The following is a 16,421-nucleotide window of genomic DNA, read 5'->3' as shown; positions in this document are numbered from 1 at the left end:
CCGCACGGCGCACCCGACCCCAAAGACAGCAGGAGGCCGCACGGCGCCATCTATACTCAGCAGGAGGCCGCACGGCGTCACCTATACACAGCGGGAGGCCGCACGGCGCCACCTATACACAGCGGGAGGCCGCACGGCGGCACCTATACACAGCGGGAGGCCGCACGGCGCCACCTATACACAGCGGGAGGCAGCACGGCGCCACCTATACACAGCGGGAGGCCGCACGGCGCCACCTATACACAGCGGGAGGCGCCACCTATACACAGCGGGAGGCCGCACGGCGCCACCTATGCACAGCGGGCGGCGCCACCTATACACAGCGGGAGGCCGCACGGCGCCACCTATACACAGCGGGAGGCCCCACGGCGCCACCTATAAACAGCGGAAGGCCGCACGATGCCATCTATACACAGGGGGCCGCACAATGCCATCTATACACAGCGGGAGGCCGCACGGTGCAATCTATACACAGCGAGAGGCTGCACGGCGCCATATATACACAGCGGGAGGCTACACGGCGCCCCCCCCCCCAAAAGACAGCAGTAGGCCGCACGGCGCCATCTATACACAGCGGGAGGCCGCACGGCGCCCCCCCCCAGAGACAGCAGGAGGCCGCACAGCGCCATCTATACACAGCGGGAGGCCGCACGGCGCCCCCCCAGAGACAGCAGGAGGCCGCACGGCGCCATCTATACTCAGCAGGAGGCCGCACGCAGTCACGCACACACAAACATATACAGACATATACATACACGCATAAACACATTTGAAACATAAAAATACATATAAACAGACATCACACAATGACATCTGCCTGCACACACACACACATACATACATATACATACACACACACACACTCACCATCCCCCGACTCGGCTCCAGCTCTTTTCCGGTGCAGCAGTGCAGGCTGGGTGCGCACTGCGTGACGTCACAGCTAGGAGACACGGCCGCGCACAGGGCCGTGTCTCCTAGCAGTGACGCGGCCGGGCCAGCACAGGGAAGTTAACTGCTGCAGTGCTGGCCCGGCCGAAGAAGAAGCAGCGGCTGTGTGCCGCTGCTGGGGGAGCGATCCGGGGCCCGCCCCCCACTGTCTGCCGGTATGTGCCGTGGCGCCGCACATATAATGAGGACAATCTGGCCATAGACACCCCGGAGCCCCCTGGAGGTTCGGGGCCCCGGGCGGTAGCCCAGATCGTCCTCATTATAATCCGCCTATGCTTATATACATGTAACACTCACTACCCCCTATTCCTGTGTATTGCTGTAATATATAACCTATACTCGTTATCCATCATTATAAATTAAGAAGATTTTCCACTTTATCCGATAAATATCCACACTCAATCAGTAGATTAGATGTCTGCTGAAGAGGCAATACACATGAACGTCTCCACATCATCCTCCCCGACTGTATCTATATGTGCCCCGTGACCCCCGATCAAGTGTCTCCATCACGTGCTCGCAGCATCACAGGTCACATAGTTTCCTCGTAGCGTTGGTGCGCGTTGTGTATCGCGCCGCGCCTCCTCAGCACCCATTGGTTGGTGGAGACATACCTCCTTCCTGATTGGCTATAGTTGGCCGTTTAACTCTTAGCTCTTTCCGAATGATGCCACCCCCTGACGAAGACAAGAAGCCGAAACATACATCGGGTGGACGCCAATCAGGAGTGGGATCTGCATCTGCTATAGCGTGAGTACAATCCACATGTGGTCACCTTTTTTAAAAATGCTTAAAGTGGATACAAATACAGATCTGTCAACAGCACATATGCCCAAGTCAGTGCACTACTCTCTACAGGATTCACACCGACATCCAAATAATAAGGGACCAGCCCTTGTATATATACATATACAGGTGCATCTCACTAAAATAGAATATCATCAAAAAGTTAATTTATTTCAGTTCTTCAATACAAAAAAGTGAAACTCGTATAGCCATAATCATCAGCATTAACAGAAATAAACAATAACTGTTTGATTATATTCTAATTTAGTGAGAAACACCTGTATTTGTTCACATATGAGATATATAATTTATGTAGATTTATTCTTTGGAGGCAGTTGCACTTTATGTAAAGTTTATGATAATGAAACAATCATATGTACAGATATATCTAACTAATGATATGTATATATATTTTTATATACTGGATTAATTTGTGGCTTGATTCTCTGTATTATCCCTTTGCTGTTCTAATCATCATCCGTTCCCACTGGTGTTAATTGTAATTCCTGTCTCGACGTCCCCTTTGCGTATAGTTAATTCCCCCCTTTTTTTGCATTTCCTCCTCTTCCACCTGGTTATCAATATAATAATTATTAGCATCACCCACATGCCTGGACTCTTCTGGTCGATGTCTCCTTTCTGCTATACACTAGAGTGGTATACTATGTGCACAGATACATGGAGTGCCATATACTTCTCAGGAGGTGCGCAGCGTCCACCTCCTCACCGCACAGGCCCACAAGCTCCTCTCCGGCAGGAAGAAGATGCATTCAGGCGGCTCCTACCACTGCAGCAGACGGCAGTGCACAAGTATACAGGGTGCAGTGTGGATGTGTCTGCACCACTGGGATGTGGCCGACCTGCATGTATACATATGCCCCTCTGCAGGGGGGACTGGCCGACCGGAGGATCGGGAAAACCCCCGGGTCCCGATGGCCCCGCCCCCTACCCCCCTGGGCCCTGTACAGAGAACAGAGGGCCCCCCCCCCCCCGGTTCGCAGCACTGCCGATATGATTAGTGATGGGCCCTCTGCCTCCTCTGCGCAGCACGACACTGCCGGCGCGTGCGCAGGAGGTCAGTCTCAGGGTGATGACGTCATCGCCCTGGGACTGCTTCCTGTGCGCGCTGTGGAGTACGGACCCTGCGTCGCTCCAGGCAGCGGCTGCAGCTCATCTCGACGCGTGAGTATGAAACGGGGAGGGGTGGGGGGAAGGGATAAGGGGGAGGGGTGACTGGGAGGACCCCTGGCCGAGGCAGGCAGTAAATACTACTGGACAATGGGCATGGTTCTCATCATGCCCATTGCCCAGCATGTCCTGCTGCCAGCCTCTGGTTACTGGTACTATGCCCAGCAGCATGTACTATCACCAGGGGCTGGCAGGACATAGTGGGTGGGCATGATAGTACCAAGGAGGCTGGCAGGACATACTAGGCATAAATCATGCCCAGCATGTCCTGCCAGCCACTGGTGGTACCATCATGCATGCCCATTGCCCAGCCACTGGTGGTACCATCATGCATGCCCATTGCCCAGCCACTGGTGGTGTGGTACTATCATGCTAGTACTAACACCAGTGGCTGGCTGGCAGGACATGCCATGTGAGCTTGAATGCTAATACCACAGAGGCTGGCAGTACATACTGGGCAATGGGCATGATAGTACCACCAGTAGACTGACTAGGCGGTCTCCAGGGCTCCGTCTCCCCTTCTCGCTGCTGTTAGGCTGGGTTATCATTGCGTTTATGCTGTGCGTTACAACGGATCCGTTGTAAATCAGTGCAGACGCAATGTACCGTAGACTTGCATAGCAAATATAGGCATGCGTTTGAAAGTATGCATTATTTGCAACGCACAGGAAAACATGGTCGGCGGCTGGAGGCCAGCTGAGCACTTCTCTGACAACTGGGTTCTAGTGTCATTCTGTGCCTGCTCATCTGTCAGCAGGCATATTTGTCTGATGGCAAAGATGTAGCTGAGCTGGAGACAGAAGATCCGTGGATTACGTCAGAGCGAGGATTTTGTTTTTAATTAAAGATGGAGTCCCTACATGTGTTTTGTGTTTTATTTTTATTAAAAAATTGTGTTGTGTTTTTTTCTGTTTACTGGAAATTCATGGTGGCCATGTGTAGTTTGGCGTGACTCCATGAATTTCAGGCTTAGTGCCAGCTGATAATACAAAGCTGGTATTAACTCCATTATTACCCAGCGTGCCACCCCCCACCAGGGCCGTTGGAAGAGCCGGATAAAGTGCCTGGAAATGGCGCTACGATGAATGCGACAATTCCAGGGGTGGCTGCGGGCTGCCGTTTTCAGCGTGGGGGGCCCAGAATGCTTGGGCCCTACCATGCTGAGAATCCCAGCCCCCAGCCCCCCCGATCAAAATATGGCGGGAGCCCACACATTTTTTTTTTTTTATTATTTTTTTAAATAATTTAAAAAAAACATTGGGCTTTCCTGACTTTTGATCGCCAGTCAAGGTAAAACCAGGCAGATAAAGCAGACAGCTACGGGCTGCCACCTCTATCTGCGCTGAGAATCAAAACTTCTGCAGAGCGCTATGTCATTTTTGTTTTATTATTTATTTATTTTCACACTTCTATATGTGTGACAGTCCCAACAGCCAATCACAGAGGCTGACACAGAGAATGGGTGTCTGTGACTGGCTGCTTGAGTAACCTGAAAGCAGCCCATACATAGTACCATACTAGAATGTATGGGCTGATTGTACATTACTCAAACAGCCAATCACAGAAGCCCATCCTCTTTGACAGCATCTGCGATTGACTGTTGGGTCTGTCACATATAGAAGTGTGAAAAGAAAATTTTAAAAACAAATTTTTGATTCTCACCGCAGATAAAGCAGACAGCTACGTACTGCCACCCCCATCTGCCTGGCTTTACCTTGTCTGGCGATCAAAAGACAGAGAAGCCGAATATTTGTTTTAAACTTAACTTTTTTTTTTCCCGCCATATGTTGATCGCCAGCCAGATAAAACCAGGCTGCTGGGGGCTGGGATTCGCAGCATGGTAAGGCCCAAGCGTTCTTGGCCCTCCACGCTGAAAATCGCAGCCCGCAGCCACCCCTGAAAATGGCGCATTCATCATGGCACCATTTCCAGGTGCTTTACCCGGCTCTTCCAGCGGCCCTGGTGGTGAGTGGCACACTGGGTAATAATAGGGTTAGTACCAGGCCATCTTTGCCTTATCAGCTGGTACTAAGCCCGAAATTCATGGTTTCACGCCAAATTAGACATAGCCACCATCAATTTCTAGTAAACAGAAAAAAAAAAGACAGAATTTTTTTTTTTATTATTAAAAATAAAACACATTTAGGGACTCCATCTTTAATAAAGAAAAATCCTCACTCCCAACGTAATCCATAGGTCTTCTTCCTTCATCTATCTTAGATCTTTGCCATCAGACAAATATGTCTGCTGACAGATGAGCAGGCACAGAATGACACTGGAGCACTGTTACTGTGTAGTGCAGTGCTATGTTTCTTTTTTTGTCATTTCATGCAGTATAGAAATCTTGGGAAAAGTGTGGCTTGTGCTCTGGAAGTGATCAGTTATAGCTAACTATGTTATTTTCTGCAGAGATAAGTCCTGTATAAAAGATGTGATATATCGGTCTGCAGTTAAAGAACTTCACCTAGAGACATCACTGGTGAGTATGTGTATTACCTATACACACACACACACACTGACACTATATACAGAGCTCCTGTGCATAATGTCACTGGTGATCACTGTATTACCTGTAAACTGACACAATATACAGAGCTCCTGTGCATAATGTCACTGGTGATCACTGTATTACCTGTACACTGACACTATATACAGAGCTCCTGTGTATAATGTCACTGGTGATCCCTGTATTTCCTATACACACACACACTGACACTATATTCAGAGCTATGCATAATGTCACTGGTGATCCCTGTATTACCTGTACACTGACACCATACACAGAGCTCCTGTGTATAATGTCACTGGTGATCACTATATTACCTGTACACTGACACTATATACAGAGCTCCTGTGTATAATGTCACTGGTGATCACTATATTACCTGTACACTGACACTATATACAGAGCTCCTGTGCATAATGTCACTGGTGATCACTATATTACCTGTACACTGACACTATATACAGAGCTCCTATGCATAATGTCACTGGTGATCACTATATTACCTGTGCACTGACACTAAATACAGAGCTCCTGTGTATAATGTCACTGGTGAACACTGTATTACCTGTACACTAACACCAAACACAGAGCTCCTGTGTATAATGTCACTGGTGATCCCTGTATTTCCTGTACACTGACACTATATACAGAGCTCCTATGTATAATGTCACTGGTGATCACTGTATTACCTGTACACTGACACTATATACAGAGCTCCTGTGTATAATGTCACTGGTGAACACTGTATTACCTGTACACTGACACTATACACAGAGCTCCTGTGTATAATGTCACTGATAATCTCTACATTATCTGTACACTGACTCTATATACAGAGCTTTTTTACATTTTCATTATCAGTCACTATCTGGTGCCATTATGTGCCATGGTCATGGCGTGGCGGTATTTGTCCCTTGTATGTGGTATTATTCAGACAGTCACTATGTTGTGGTAATATGTGGTCTTCTCATGGTGTGGCAGTATATATACCTTGTACTTGGTAGTATTTGATCACTATGTGGTGGTATGTGTTCTGGTCATGGTGTGGCGGTATTTCTCTCTTCTATATGGTATTATTAGTCTAGGTATAGTGGATTGTTGTCAGTCATTTGTTTTTTCGGATATTAAGAATGGGAACATTCTTTATTTGCAATACATATTAAATACTTGGATGTTTAACCTCTCCCTGTGTTGTGACTACTACACAGCAGCAGAGATTTATTGGTTAATAAAGTTGATTCATTTTGAAAGAGTTTGTGGACTTATGTTATTCCTATATACGGTAACTGCATGGTGCTGGTGGGTCCCAAGATTGATTTTTTCCTGGTGGGCCCCAGGTACTCCAGTCCGGCGCTGGTCCCAGACAGTTACCTCCTCATCTGTCCTGCTGCCGGCTGGGAGTCCTATACAGTGCAGCATGTAGTGTGATGTGAATGCCACACTATGGAGATGCTGCTCCTACTACTGCCAAGTGAGGATCTCACCTCCCCAGTATGGTGCCCTCAGGAGCTCCCACAGGGCATCACAGGCCTTAGTATGAAGCAATTCCACAAGTCTTCTAGTATTGCTTCATACTAAGGCCTGTGATGCCCTGTGAGAGCTCCCTGAGGAGGTGAGAGCCTCACCTCATACGGCCCCATGATCTCTATGTACGATCCCTGACTGGGCCCCATGATCTCTATGTACGATCCCTGACTGGGCCCCATGATCTCTATGTACGCCGCTGACTCGGCCCCATGATCTCTATGTACGCCGCTGACTGGGCCCCATGATCTCTTTGTACGCCGCTGACTGGGCCCCATGATCTCTATGTACTCCGCTGACTGGGCCCCATGATCTCTATGTACGCCGCTGAGGGGGCCCCATGATCTCTATGTACACCCCTAACCTGATTGGCCCCATGATCTCTATGTACGCCGCTGACTGGGCCCCATGATCTCTATGCACGCCGCTGACTGGGCCCCATGATCTCTATGTACACCCCTAACCTGATTGGCCCCATGATTTCTGTATACGCCCCTGACTGGGCCACATGATTTCTATGTACGATCCCTGACTGGGCCCCATAATCTCTGATCTCTCATGATGTTTTTTTTTTATTAAAGATGGAGTCCCTAAATGTATTTTGTGTTTTATTTTTACTGTGTAGTGCGGCACTATGTTGCATTTTGTCATTTCATGCAGTGTAGAAATCTTGGGAAAAGTGTGGCTTGTGCTCTGGAAGTGATCAGTTATAGCTAACTATGTTATTTTCTGCAGAGATAAGTCCTGCATAGAAGATGTGATATATCGGTCTGCAGATAAAGAACTTCACCTAGAGACATCACTGGTGAGTATGTGTATTACCTATACACACACACACTGACACTATATACAGAGCTCCTGTGTATAATGTCACTGGTGATCACTATATTACCTGTACACTGACACTATATACAGAGCTCCTGTGTATAATGTCACTGGTGATCACTATATTACCTGTACACTGACACTATATACAGAGCTCCTGTGCATAATGTCACTGGTGATCACTATATTACCTGTACACAGACACTATATACAGAGCTCCTATGCATAATGTCACTGGTGATCACTATATTACCTGTACACTGACACTATATACAGAGCCCCTGTGTATAATGTCACTGGTGAACACTGTATTACCTGTACACTGACACCAAACACAGAGCTCCTGTGTATAATGTCACTGGTGATCCCTGTATTTCCTGTACACTGACACTATATACAGAGCTCCTATGTATAATGTCACTGGTGATCACTGTATTACCTGTACACTGACACTATATACAGAGCTCCTGTGTATAATGTCACTGGTGAACACTATATTACCTGTACACTGACACTATATACAGAGCTCCTGTGTATAATGTCACTGATGATCACTGTATTACCTCTACACTGACACTATATACAGAGCTCCTATGTATAATGTCACTGATGATCACTGTATTACCTCTACACTGACACTATATACAGAGCTCCTGTGTATAATGTCACTGGTGATCACTGTATTACCTCTACACTGACTCTATATACAGAGCTCCTGTGTATAATGTCACTGGTGATCACTGTATTACCTGTACACTGACACTATATACAGAGCTCCTGTGTATAATGTCACTGGTGATCACTGTATTACCTGTACACTATATACAGAGCTCCTGTGTATAATATCAATGGTGATCATTGCATTACCTGTACACTGACACTATATACAGAGCCTCTGTGTATAATGTCACTGGTGATGACTGTATAACCTGTACACTATATACAGAGCTCCTGTGCATAATGTCACTGGTGATCACTGTATAACCTGTACACTGACCCAATATACTGAGCTTTTTTACATTTTTATTATTTTAGCATTATTTGTCACTATGTGGTGGCATTATGTGCTTTGGTCATGACATGACGATATTTGTCCCTTCTATGTGGTATTATTCAGTCACTATGTGGTGGTAATATGTGGTCTCATGGTGTGTCAGTATTTATACCTTGTATCTGGTAGCATTTGATCACTATGTGGTGGTATTATGTGCTTTGGTCATGGTGTGGCGGTATTTGTGCCTTGTATGTGGCATTATTTGGGCACTATGTGGTGGTAATATGTGATCTGGTCACGGTGTGGTGGTATTTCTGCCTTCTATCTGGTAATATTGGTCTTGGTAGAGTGGATTGTGGTTGGTCATTTGTTTTATCTGATATCAATAAGGGGAAACCTCTTTATTTCCAATAGATATTAAATACTTGGATGTTTAACCCCTTCCTGCCCTGTGACTATTACACAGCAGCAGAAGTTCACCAGAGAAAGCAAGTTGGCATTTGGTGAGATTTTCACCTCTGTATTTATAAGACAAAACCAGGAGTGGGTGAGAAATGCATAAAACATGACCTCGGATTGCTCCACTCCTGGTTTTGTCTTATAAATACAGAGGTAAAAATCTCACCAAATACTCAAAGTGCCACAATCTTCTGACAGTGCGGATTCCACCAATAAATAAGTGATCACCTTCCCAACCTGTGCATCGCTGAGAACTTGTTTTCACCAATAAAAACCCTTTAATGCAAACTACAGTAATTGTACATCGCAGTTCTGGTGAGCGCACAGTGATGGGCAGGAGACGCCAATATAATGGGTATAACGGCTAACAGGTATTTGCAAATAGCTGAAGGGTGGGTGGGCCCCTGGAGTCAATGTCCCTGGTGGGCCCCAGACACCCCAGTCCGGCTCTGCCCCTGACCCAGTCCGCTCCTGATTTGTCACGCACGGACCCGAAGCGACTGTGCACTGCGATACACACATCCTGTTGAAATTTCTGCTGCCGTTTACAAGCCCCAACCCCCCCTGGGCCCGGTCGCAGTGACTGCCACTGCGACCGCGGACATTACGCCCCTGGCTACGTGAATCATATGTCCCATTTTGGTGCTCCTCACCATTTGCATGGCACAGTCATGCATGCTTCTCTATCACCATAGCATGCTGCAAACAATCAGGATGGCTTCTGCTACATCTCTATATAAAAAGATAGTACATCTGTATTTCTATGATACGTAGAGTGGATGGAAATCATACATCTTGCTAATATTTATTATATTACATTCATCTGATGCTCTGTAGTAACAATGTAAATTAAATTGGCGACTTAGTGCAGTTCTATTACTATTACTAAATGTGGCACCTTGTGTTCCACAGAATAGCTCAATATTACCTGAATATTTAATCTCAGCTAATGTTCATTTATCTCTTAAATATCATTGGTCAGATGCTGATCACATGACCAGTGGTGGTGCATGCATGATGATTCCATATGAAGTGCACTGAGTGACAGTTGGAAGTGACAGTTGGAATTGACCAACAACAGTGGAAGAGATGTCGGCTAACTCTAAGCAAAGCAATAATATGAATATAAAAGAGGAGGAGATTGTGGTGAGCAGAGAAAGAGTGAAGACACGAAGACCTTCCCATGACACATCTGATGATGAGAGGAAGTCTTCAGTCAACAGGACAAAACCACCAGTCCAGAAGAAAGAAGAAGTAGAGGAGAACGTGGTGAGGAGAGAAGCAGCGAAGAGACTAAGACCTTCCCATGACACATCTGATGATGAGAGGAAGTCTTCAGTCAACAGGACAAAACCACCAGTCCAGAAGAAAGAAGAAGTAGAGGAGAACGTGGTGAGAAGAGAAGGAGCGAAGAGACTAAGACCTTCCCATGACACATCTGATGATGAGAGGAAGTCTTCAGTCAACAGGACAAAACAACCAGTCCAGAAGAAAGAAGAAGTGGAAGAAAAGGAGAAGGTAGAAAGTCAGAAGATGGGAGCCAAGAAGAGAGGAGCCATCTTCATCTCATCAGGGGACAAAAAGGAGAAGAAAAGAAGAAGGATTACATCAGGACAGAAACCCATGGATCTAAAGCAGAAGGCTGAAGAAGCTGAAGGAAGCAGCGGTGTTCGGCCAACCGGCTCCAAAAGCACAGTCTCTGATACCATCAAGAGGAGATTATTATTCCATCAAGTGCTTGGCCGGGGATGCTATGGAACGGTCCTGCTGGCGGAAGATTCATCTACCCGCAAACATTTTGCTGTTAAGATCATCGGCAAAAGAGCCCTGCTTGCTGACGGTGATGAGCGTGTGATGGTGGAGCGACGGGTTTTACAGCTGGCATCTGGGAGCCCCTTCCTTGTCCACGCAGACTTTGCATTCCAGACCAAGGTACAGTATTGATTGCTCGATATTAGGAAATGTCACACGTACCACACACTGCTCTGCCTCATGGACCCCACTGATATCATCTTACATTTCAATATAGCATGTCCCAAGGTAACCGCAGACAATAAGATGAATGTGATGACTATACACATGGGATATTGTGGCCCCTACTGTAATCAATAACATTTATGGCGGGGCTTGGTACATTGGGAATCATTTATTAAAACAGCCTTTTTACTTATCCCAGCCAATCACAGAACAGCTTTTACTTTTCCAGGTCAGTTAAAACAACCTTAGCTGAGCTCTAATTGGTTAGGATGGGCAACTAGTTTTCTAGTGAGCAGATTTATTAATGAGGCCCAATGTACCCCGCTCTATAAATGATTGAAAATATTAGATGTCATCATAGAGGTCAATAAACTGTAGAAAATCACTTGCCCGGACCTCATGTTTCTAATTGGGTGACTGGTAATATTTGTATAATTTGCAGCATTCGCTGGGCATTATCTTGTGTGTAGGCATCATCGCCATGTAGTAGTCTCTAGCTCATTTCTTTGACACTGTAGAATTTTACATATTATTATCTTGTATAGACATGGGATTTCAGAATAGATTAAATGTATTTGTTATTCTTTGTTATTTCCTGGATGACATTGTATTTTGTGTATACCATGTGGGGGGACGGGACCCTGTGTACACTATATGTCAGGGCTATTGACTTTTGTGCACTTTATATACAATTTGAGAATGTGTTAATATTTTTGTATACAAGTATTATCTGTATCTTAAAGGGTTTTTTTAATTAATGTTGGGACATTTTTATGCACGTGCATCTACTTGTTTTTCATTGCCATGTTTTCTATGTATAAATATACGGGAATAAAGTACAAAATCCACTGTCTTGGAGTGAAATTTCTTCTAACCTCACCAACTAATGAAAAAGATGGTATCATATTGACCAGGGGCGAGGTGGGCCAGAGGGGCACATGCCCTCCAGGCCGGTCGCCAAGCAGCTGCTTCTTTACAGACTGCAGGGCGGCCCTGTCTCTTTCATTGTGTACATGTGCCAGCTGGGCATCTGCAGCCCAGAACAGCCGGCACAGGCCACGTTCTTATGCCTGCCGGAGAGAAGCTTCAGCCGCTGAGCAGTACGAGAGGGCAGACATCTTTGATTCTTGTATGGCCACGACCCCACTATCAGTATTTGGTCAGTATTCGGTCAGTATTTTTTCTCAGGAGTTGGAGACAAAACCAGGAGTTGATGATAAATACAGAATTGGTGACTTGTTTCTATTATACCTTTTCTCTGATTGTTACTGACCTGGTTTTGGCTCCCACTCCTGAGAAAATATACTGACCAAATACTGATAGTGGGGCCGTGGCCTTAGCCTGAGCTCCGGATAGTGGTCAGGACAGGAGATTTATACTTTTTGTAGAGTGTGGAAGTGGCAGGACGCTGCTCACCTCCTGACAAGTCCAGGGCCGGATCCTGAATGTTATCTATGGTCGCTCTGCTGAGGATCAGAAAGATTTATTGTAGCAGATGGACCCTTCAAGCAGGTTGGGGTCGTGCTGTCAGTGTGAGATCATCGGCTCTCGATCTGTATGAATGTTCAAATCACATCGGACCTGAGATCGAGACACTTCAGACCTTACTATACAGACCCCTGCCCCAGACTGATCCTGCACCAGCTACAGGGCCAGAGCCGGCATAACCACCCATTGCACCAGGGCAAGTGCCAGGGCCCTGGGCAAGAGGGGGGGGGGGGCCCACTCACAGTTGGGGACACTGGAACGCTATTGGGCCTGTGAGTTGGGGGGGCCCGGTGTAACCCCAACACCCCCCCCCCCCCCCCGTGCTTTACGGTGTTTGAAATACTCACCTCTCGTCATACCCTGCTGGCCGCAGGTCCAGTCTCCTCTGCGTCTTCTGACTCTGTCACGTCTCAGTGTTGAAGAGACAGGACTTGTAGCCAGCAGGGTATGAGGAGAGGTGAGTATTTTATTATTTATTTTTTATGTATGGGGCCCATTCTCTATGGAGCATTATATGGGGCCCATTCTCTATGGTGCATTATATGGGGCCCATTCTCTATGGTGCATTATATGGAGCCCATTCTCTATGGAGCATTATATGGGGCCCATTCTCTATGGAGCATTATATGGGGCCCATTATTCTGTATGGCATATTACATGACGCCCATTATTCTTCATGGAGTAATATATGGGGTCAATTATGGTGTAATGAGCATTATATGGGGTTCATTATTCTGTATAGAGCATTATATGGGGCCTATTATTCTGTATGGAACATTATATGGGGTCCATTATTCAGTATGGAGCCCATTCTGTATAGAGGACTATGTGGTGCCCATAATACTGTATGGAGTGCTATGTAGTGCCCATAATACTGTATGGAGGACTATGTGGTGTCCACAATACTGTATGGAGGACTATGTGGTGCTCATACTACTGTATGGAGGACTATAATGTACAGTCTAAAATGAAAACTTTTGAATCCCCCCATGACACGCCCCATGCACTGTGAGGATTCGCCGGTTTCTGAGCTATTATAGAATTTACAATAGATATCACTCATGTAATGTAAGAAGTACCGTATTTTTCGGACTATAAGATGCACCGGACCATAAGACTCACCTAGGTTTTAGAGGAGGAAAATAAAAATAAAAAAATTTAAGCCAAAAATGTGTTCCTGATGCACTTTTAAGGGGGAGGGGGTCTTCTGCTGACACTGGTATAGGGGTAATGTCCCCCAATTCTGACAATATCCCCCATCCTGGTATATATGCCCCCCCCCCTTCCTTTTATACGTGGTCCCCATCCCCATCCTGGTATGCATGGCACCCCTCATCCCTATCCCGGTATGCATGGCACCCCTCATCCCTATCCCGGTATGCATGGCACCCCTCATCCCTGTCCCGGTATGCATGGCACCCCTCATCCCTGTCCCGGTATGCATGGCACCCCTCATCCCTGTCCCGGTATGCATGGCACCCCTCATCCCTGTCCCGGTATGCATGGCACCCCTCGTCCCTGTCCCGGTATGCATGACACCCCTCATCCTTATCCTGGTATAGTGGTATGCATGGCACCCCTCATCCCTGTCCTGGTATAGTGGTATGCATGGCACCCCTCATCCCTGTCCTGGTATGTATGGCACCTCTAATCCCCATCATGCTGCACATGGCCCCCTCAGCGTTACCCTGGTATGTATGGCCTCCTCATCCCCCATCCTGGTATGCATGGCTCTCTCATCCCCAATCCTGGTATGCATGACTCTCTCATCCCCAATCCTGGTATGCATGGTTCCCTCATCCCCCAATCCTGGTATGCATGGTCCCCTCATCCCCCAATCCAGGTATGCATGGTCCCCTCATCCCCCAATCCAGGTATGCATGGTACCCCTCATCCCTATTCTGGTATGCATAGAACCCCACTTTCCTATCCTTGTATGCATGGTACCCCTCACCCCCCAATCCTGGTATGTATGGCACAACTCACCCCCCAATCCTGGTATGTATGGCACCCCTCACCCCCAATCCTGGTTTTCATGGTTCAGTCACCCCCCAAATCCTGGTATGTATGGCACCCCTCACCCCCCAATCCTGGTATGTATGGCATCCCTCACCCCCCAATCCTGGTTTTCATGGTTCAGTCACCCCCCAAATCCTGGTATGCATTGTACCCCTCATCCCCCAATCCTGGTATGCATGGTCCCCTCACACCCCTTTCCTGGTATGTATGGTACCCCTCACCCCCCATTCCTGGTATGTATGGCACCACTCACCCCCCAATCCTGGTATGTATGGCACCCCTCACCCCCAATCCTGGTTTTCATGGTTCAGTCACCCCCCAAATCCTGGTATGTATGGCACCCCTCACCCCCCAATCCTGGTATATATGGCACCCCTCACCCCCCAATCCTGGTATGTATGGCACCCCTCACCCCCCAATCCTGGTTTTCATGGTTCAGTCAGCCCCCAAATCCTGGTATGCATTGTACCCCTCACACCCCTTTCCTGGTATGTATGGTACCCTTCACACCCCATTGCTGGTATGTATGGCACCCCTCATCCCTTTCACGGTGCACAGATACAAAAAAATAAACACATACTCACCTTTCTTCCCTGTGCTCCAGCGCTTCTGTACCCTGTTCTGCCGGGGAGCAGTGCGGCGCCAGAGTACGCGTGTGCCCATACCGTGCTGTTCAACGCCATTTTGCTGAAGACACACTGCAAATATGTCTTCAGTAAAATGGCGCCGGATAGTGGTATGCACATGTGCCGATTCCAACGCCTTCACTCCTGCCCTGGTCTCCGGCGAGAAGAGAAGCACCGCTGCAACGCTCCTCCCGGTCAGGCAAGTATGGCGCCGGAGATCGCGGTATGTGTTCAGTGTCTACGCATACCGCAATCTCCGGCGCCATACACACTCCTCTTACCTGTAACGTAATGGGTTCTTCTGTCTAGAGCCAGACTGCGCAGGCATGTAGCGCTTGCCAAGTCTTTAAAGGCTTCAGACAGAGGGAGGCTTGTAGTGTTATATTATATATACAGTACAGACCAAAAGTTTATTTAAAGATTTTTCTGTATTTTCATGACTCTGAATATTGTACATTCACACTGAAGGCATCAAAAGTATGAATTAACACATGTGGAATTATATACTTAACAAAAAAGTGTGAAACAACTGAAAATATGTCTTATATTCTAGGTTCTTCAAAGTAGCCACCTTTTGCTTTGATGACTGCTTTGCACACTCTTGGCATTCTCTTGATGAGCTTCAAGAGGGAGTCACCGGAAATGGTCTTCCAACAATCTTGACGGAGTTCCCAGAGATGCTTAGCACTTGTTGGCCTTTTTGCCTTCACTCTGCGGTCCAGCTCACTCCAAACCATCTCGATTGGGTTCAGGTCTGGTGACTGTGGAGGCCAGGTCATCTGGCGTAGCACCCCATCACTCTCCTTCTTGGTCAAATAGCCCTTACACAGCCTGGAGGTGTGTTTGGGGTCATTGTCCTGTTGAAAAATAAATGATGGTCCAGCTAAACGCAAACCGGATGGAATAGCATGCCGCTGCAAGATGCTGTGGTAGCCATGCTGGTTCAGTATGCCTTAAATTTAGAATAAATCCCCAACAGTGTCACCAGCAAAGCACCCCCACACCATCACACCTCCTCCTCCATGCTTCACGGTGGGAACCAGGCATGTAGAGTCCATCCGTTCACCTTTTCTGCGTCGCA

Source organism: Phyllobates terribilis, unplaced genomic scaffold (assembly GCF_046119375.1).
Source record: "Phyllobates terribilis strain yellow unplaced genomic scaffold, ASM4611937v1 Scaffold_180__1_contigs__length_3869351, whole genome shotgun sequence".
Classification (NCBI taxonomy): domain Eukaryota; kingdom Metazoa; phylum Chordata; class Amphibia; order Anura; family Dendrobatidae; genus Phyllobates; species Phyllobates terribilis.
This window is presented reverse-complemented; position numbering follows the sequence as displayed.